Consider the following 7599-nt stretch of genomic DNA (forward strand, 5'->3'; position numbering starts at 1 on the left):
TCAGGTGTCAGAATGCCTGGGCTCCCCATGTGACCTTGGGCCAAGTGCTTCATTCACTGTGCCACAGTTTCCTCTGGCAAAACTGAGAAGAATAACAGTACCTCCTGAGGCATGATGAATAAGTTAAACAGCTAATATTTGACTAGACGTATGATTTTGCACTGAATAAAATGTTGGTTATTCTGTATCCAGATAATTACACAGATAATTTTAAAAACTGCAGTTTACAATTGCTAGATAAACCTGTTCATCCAACACTACACATTAAAAATTCCAGATTAAGTTCTGTTCTACAAAATTCTCACCACTCTGAAAACCATTAACCCTTATTTTGCAGGTGAGTTCAATCACTGTAGATCTGTGCATATCATTCAGTTACTGATCTTGCAAATGAACTGTCCATTGGTTTGGGATTTTATTTGTTTGATTCATTAGAAATAACCAAAGAAAACAATTGCAATTTTAATTACAAATGAGTTGTGTTGCTAAAGTTAATATACATTGTTCATTTGGAACTCAAGATACATTTCCTTCTAGAAGCAGCATTGCAGACTGTGCCTACATCCGAGCTTAGAAAGTCATATCTAATATGTTAAAAAGTGGCAATTACATTTGTTTCAACTATCAGAACTTCCACTCATAGCATTGTTTTACTGGAAACGTATATTTTAAGCATTGAGTTACCAGAAACTCATTTTTCTACCCCTCAGCCATTTTTTCCAGTGTGCCCCACTCTTCCCATCCTGTGGTGTTGGACAGGAATTGTTCAGTGGTCTCTGGAGAGTAATGGGTGTGCAGATTCCTATCCACCACGTTTTTAACAGCAGCCATTCCTGGTATGAAAGGGAAAGGGATGGCTTTTATGTTGGTTCTGATGCTGCAGGCAAGGTCTGTCCTGTGTAATGTTGATGTATTTATGTGTGTAAATGTAAGTGGTTTGTGTTCTATTGATGTTTTAGAAAAATCATGAGGAAACACGCATATCCCCAAACTTCATACATTTTTGTTGACTAGCAGATTTTTTCCGGCCCACAAAATTCCCACCATCTCTCATCCCCTCTATGCAAGAATGTGAGAGATGAGTAAGATGACTGTTGCTTTGTTATTCCTGTCTCCTCTAGGACACCTTGAGGATGATCAGAGGGTAATGTTTATATGTATAAAAAGATCATGTTCGTCAAGATGAATCCTTGTAATTGCACATGCTTTATCTCATTGAGATTTAATAATCTTGTGAAGTGGGTCCTATTTTGCCACTCAAGAAGACACCAGAAGAGGTTGTTAAGTTTGTGGCAAAACAAAACTGAGGTTGTAGACTTGATCTCCAGTCCAAAGCTCTCATATATTACCATACACCCCCTAGTGGAGAGGAAAGGGATTCAGGAGGCCAAAAAGCTAAATACCACGAGGCTTGTTAAGTTCTTTTTATGACCCTATTCTGAACCCAATGTGGGAAGTTTCCTTTTTTTAAGGGTTTAGGACAACTTTGCACCTGAGGAAAATGTGTTTTATTTAATTTCATTTACTCCTTTGAGGTAGTCAGGGATGGTTCCCAGCAAAAGTTACCCTGTTGTGATAAAGGGGAATTTCACTTCTTCCCACTTCAAAATTTTCCCCAATGCTGTTTTTGCAAGGAGGTAGGAAGATGGTAGCTTTCTACAGTTACAGACTTTTTAGTGAAACACTGGGGTTTTTCTGAGTTTTAAATGTGAGCAGATCGTCGTGGTGTTGAAATCACAGCTGTGTTATCTAACAGAGCATTTCTGGCTGAGGGCTCACTTTCCTGCTAGACCTTGGGCAGCCCACGTTGGGTGTTATTTGTCCTGGCTGCGCTCTGCCTGTTGTTTTAATGTCATCTTGGACTGAGGCCAGCAGAGGGTCGTGAGGGTGCCCTGTGTAGCCCACAATGCTTTGCCTTTCCATGCTATTTACGGGCAGCCCATATCTTAGGTCCGGCAGTCACTTTCCTAGAACGCGTAGACAGGAGGGGAAGAAGCGCCACTGCTGATCTGTAAACAGGTGTGGAGACTTCTCCTTTGGAAACACCCATGACTTGGAGCAGGTAAGTGAGCTACATCTTGGCTCTGCTCTATTGCAGAGGTCAGGTACTCAACTAAGAGACAATCAAGGGCTCCCTCCGTGTAGAAATACCAGATGTTCACGGACTTGCATAGAACAGGTTTTAATGGCAGAACTATTAAATGGAGGATACTTATCATCCCTAGAAGTTAAAACAAGTTCTTATTGGGAAGATTTACTGCAGATTCCACTTACCAGTCCATCGTTATACAAACCAGAAGCCCAAATTAGCAGCCTAAATCTCGTTTCAACATATATAACAATATTAGAATTTTTTCCTCCTTAAGGTTGTCATAAACTCATTTAAGAAGGGAATATATTGGTTTGCAAAGAGTCTCATATTGATCTTCCCAATGTGGCACAGGTTGTAGCCAATGAAGAATTAGTTTTAAACCAAATTCAGCCAATTAAAAATAAAATTATCCTCAGACAGAAAACTTTCATTGCTGTGGTAGAGATGGTTGATCGCCTACGCAATCATCACTTCTTTTTTTCTTGCCAATAGAATCTGCTTTTGTTCAGATGCTGGGCTGCATTCGCTCAGGAAATATGGCCCCATCCCCGGGAAAGGAATGAAATTAGCATAAGCTAATTATGGTCATTCCATTCTCTTTTGCCAGTGATTGGTTATGATGACCATCCTGCAGTAACCAATTCTGACACCAGAAATAAAGCATTTCCAAAACACAGGATGCCAGATCAGAAAGATGGATCCTTGATAACTATGTTAAATCTCTGAGCCAGCCTTGGACTCTTGTCATATCAGAAAATAAACTATTATTTTTTAAAGCAACTTCCAGTAGGAAATCGTGTTACTTCACCCACAAGCTTCCTAATATAATTGCAAAGCCTGTTTTCTCATTTTTTGTTAGTCAATCCCTCTACTCTTTATACTTTCTTTGAGTTTGGCCTGTTACCTGGCAAGAGAACCCTTTGCAATTCATCTGCCTAACAATCTTACTTGCTCCAAGTCTGTCGTGAAAAGTGATTCTGCTTGGATTGGTAAAGGGCACCTGTCTGAAACCTAAATTATATGGATTAAGACATGAAGAAAGCACATAATTTTCTAATGCCTCTTAATGCAAATCTTCAGTTATTCATTATTCTATCTATTGTGGTTTCCCTTAACATCAGGCAATTGTAATTACAATAGTTAAAAGAACAAAATCAAATGACTTTTGGAGCATCCGTAACTTCTATTGTAACAATATGGTTTAATTACATAGGTGTTTTGTTTTTTTTTTAACACTTTGAAGATGAAGAAATTGAGATCCTGAGCAAGAAATAGTTTTCTCTGCATCCCACACTATGTCCTAAAACCTACATTCCAGCTACTCAAAATGGTGCTTTTGAAAAATAAGAGCATGTGGCCAATATGAATAATTATTTATACATTTTTTTTTCTAGAAATGATCGTTCACAGCACTGGAAGCAGTAGCAAGTTTGAACCCAATCAAGAAAACTGGCTCTTGAGTTCTATGTAGGTCAAATATTCCTTCATTCTGTCCTGGCTTTATAGGCCAGGCGATATCACTAGGAATACTCAGTAGGGAAGCCATGAATAGGTTGCCAGCTGCAGAGAGATGTATGTGTGTGCATGTTGATGCAATAGACCTGAATTCCCAGTGTGTCTGGTGGCAGAATCGTAGAAGCTCTCCACTTCCCTCACCGGGCTTTCTCCCAAGCAAACTGCCGCACTCACTGCATCTCTGTGTGCTCTAGGGCTTCTCTCTTAGTAGCTCTCAAACGTGGCCACGTCTGCCTTTTACACAACTAGGGCTTTACATTAAAAAACATATATACTCAGAAAGAACCTGTCAGAATTTTATGACCTCTTTTTTTCTTTTTCTTCTTCCAGACTCCTTCATATGTCCAACCCATGTCCTTGAATTCAATTTATGTAAACCAGAACAAAATCAGAGCATGAATATCACCTTTCCAAATAATTCCCAAACATCCCTTTTAGATAAGTGGTGGATGGAAGTCCTACCATATTGCTTTGGGGACAATTAGCCACTTGGCAGACAGACTGATCTTTAGAGAGAAACTGAACAGTAAGGTTAGTCAGAGGGTCACACCCACTGAAGATTAAGTAGAAATACATACAGATGAAGAATCTGCAGTGGTCAATGGAAAAGCAAAACATCTTTTAAGTCAATTTAATTTTAACAACAACAGAGAATTTCAAAAATAGAAGGAAATACTGTTTATAAACTCACCCTAACTCAAAAATTATTTTTCTTTGCAATAGAGATATTGAGAAAACATTTTTTTCTCATATAAGTTTTCATGACACATCGATAGAGAAGAGTTATTAACCAGAAACTCATCCCGGTTAGATAGCTATTTACTCTGTGCTTTGTTTACTGTTACTTTTTTTAAGTTCAAAAAGACAAACATTTAAAAAAAAACTTCCATCTTCTGATTTCATATATCAGAAAAAAAAATCACATACCCCCCCAATTTTATTTTAATGTGTGGTATTAAAAAAAAAAAAGATTGGTTGGCTTAGATACCATAATCATCTTAAAGTAATTGATACTGAATGTATTATGGATGGTGATGACCAGGAAATGCTGAGAGATGGACAATGAGGGGAGGGAGAAAGGGTGGAAAGGAGGAACACTGAGTAGGTAGGATACGGGCAGAATGCAGGCTGGGGATCAGAACAGCCCAGAGAGCATTAGCTGTATTAGTTATAGGTCAAGATTTGGAAGTTTGATCATCTTGTGAGGACTGCCAGCTCCGGGCCTGGGCAGACCCTGGACCTCAGTCTCAGAGTTGTTTCCTGCCAATGTCCTTATTTTACAGCTATAAATTCCACAGAAGCCACTCCAAGGCTCTACCTACTGTTTTACCCACCCTCACCTGTCTTCCAGGCATAGTCAAAAAGCCTCTCCTTGGAGGAGTTTCAGGATGGCCAAGTAGAAGGACACAGAGCTCACCCTCTCCTACAAATACATCACAAATACATCTAGATGTGGGACAATTCTCACAGAATATGTACTGAACTTTGGCAGAAGATCCTGTTCAATTGGAACTACATAGAAAGTCTTCACAAAACCAGGTAGGAGGAAAAAAAAGAAAAGAAAATGGAAATTGGGGCAGGACCTGCTCCCCCGGAAGGAAGTGGCAAATAAGGAAAAGTGCCCTCACCCTGGGACTCCCCCTTCCAGCAGGAAGGTCAGCTGGGACAGAAGGGAAGCTTCAGAGGCTCAGAGGAGATTGCAACAGCCTCTTTGCTGCAGACAGAATGGAGAGAAACTGGCATGGGAGGGTCTGCGCGATCCCTAGCCTGAGACGCAAGCTGGCAGGTGTGGGCCAGGACTGGGTGCTGGACCTCGGGTGTCAAAGGATGGACCTGGGAAGAGGACTGGATTTGACTGTGCGGAAGCCTCGGGGGGCCTCATGGGGCTGGATTGTGGTGTGGGCTGAGGCTGGGAGTGTGTACAAAAGAGCCTAAGACTACCACAGATGGCTCCACTCCTGGTACATGCAGAAGGAGGGGTGTGATGCACCTGGCCACAGCAGCCTTCTCCACTAGCCCAGAAAGCATAACTCAGCTGCCCAAGTTAACGTGCTCTTACAAAGGGAGGGGTGGGATCCAGACATAGCGGTCTTCTCAGCTTGCTCTGGAGGGGCACAATGGCTGGTGGGCGGCTCCCAAGCATAGGTGGGGCTGAAACCTGAACATTCCCGGGGGTCATGCAACTTCACAGGCAGGGCTGAAATCTGAGTCAAGCCCCAGGTAGCTGGGGCAGATTTACTCTGCTGGTGCCTTTGTAAACTCAACACTTCTGGGACATCCGAGCAGAATACCGGTGCGTGGCAGGGGCAGATCTGGCGTTAACAATGGGCATGCGAGTGCAGAGGCAGGAATGGGGTCTGGGTTGGCCGTGTAACCCATGGTGGATCCACGTGTGACTACACATGCACTACAGCAGGTCCTGCTGCCTGATATCAACAGATCTGCATTGATGGCTTTGTGACCTCTCATTTTTGGTTAGCATTTCAATCACAATGTAATATATGCTATCTTCTTATGTATCCCTGTTTCCTCATCTGAATTCCAGGACTCTCTGGGGACTGCAGAGTGTCCTACACCTTTTTACACTCCCAGTTCAAGCACAGGGCCCAGCCTGTAAACAGTTACTGATGATTATTGCCTGGATGATGGTTGCCTTCTCTCTTCTTATCAGGATACATAAGAGTGAGAAATTGACAAAGATGTACTGATTTCTCAGCCTTGGTCCTGGTTGGTACTAAAAGCTATCCTCTCAGACTTGTTTATTATAAAGCTGGACCAGATGCTTCTTAATAAGCAGTCAAATCTTTGCTGACAGCTGTTTCAACTGATAGATTGGGTGAACATCTTCTGGAAAATTCCCATGTGATTAATCTCTGTCCCAGAACCCACAGAACTATTTCCATTATACAAGAGAATGGTACATAACACGTCCCCCCATCTCCCCCTCCCAACTAGTTTGCTAACTATTTACCTCCAGTACAGCTAATTTTCAATCTTTCTTTGAGAGAAATTAAGATGGCATATAGTTCAAAGAACTAATTTCAGAAAGGTCAAGACACTGATTGAAACCCAGAAGGTTTCTATGTGCTTCATCTCTTCTCTTTTAATATGATTACCTTATGTAACTTTGCAGGTACAGTAGAATCTAGTGTATCCATTCCTCATTAGTTTAGAATTTGTGGAAATGTCTTATAGGCTCTAGATTGCTAACTCTTTGCATTATCTGGGAAGAACAGGTTTTCCAAATGAATTTTAAGACATACATAAGATCCCAAAAGAAGTGTTTAACCTGCTTAACTTTCAAAGATTCTTTTTTTTTTTTAACATTCATTGTTTTGCTTACAAGAAACTTTCTTCCCTTTCATCAAAACTACTTTGTAAAAGTACCATTTATAAAGTGATTTTCTCTCAGCTTGAAACTTATCTTCTATACTAGCTTTGCGATGCTGCAGCTTTGCTGTCTGACATCTGGGGAGGCTTTCCCAGTAATGGATGCTACAGGGACACTGGAAAGTAGGAGGAGGAAGAAGGGACCAGCTTTTCCTTTGCTTCCTCTCAGCACCACCCTCAGCCTCACTTCTTCACTCTGGCAGTGGCAGTTTATTTCAGTAGCAGCATCTGGAGTCAATTTACAATGTTCCCAACACTCATCAGCCTCATTGCGTTCCCTTAGAGAACCAGCACCCTTAAGGCCCTTCCTCCGGATGATTTTACTTTAATAATATCCACCTCTTCCCTTTGCTCCTTTGGCCTAGGAATGGTAATTGCTTATTGCACCTGCAACTTTTGTAAATCCTTCATGTTCTTTTGTTTGCTTTTTTAGTTCTGTAATACCTAGTTAATGATTCTTTATTAAACTCATTCTGCTTAAATAGCTCGTGTCACTTCTGCCTCTTGGTTGGACTCTGACTGATATAGATTACATAGGTTGTCTTGTATATTTGGAGGTAATAGAAATATTTTAAATTCTTTAGTATATATATATTTTTACC

This window comes from Camelus dromedarius, chromosome 21 (assembly GCF_036321535.1).
Source record: "Camelus dromedarius isolate mCamDro1 chromosome 21, mCamDro1.pat, whole genome shotgun sequence".
Taxonomy (NCBI): domain Eukaryota; kingdom Metazoa; phylum Chordata; class Mammalia; order Artiodactyla; family Camelidae; genus Camelus; species Camelus dromedarius.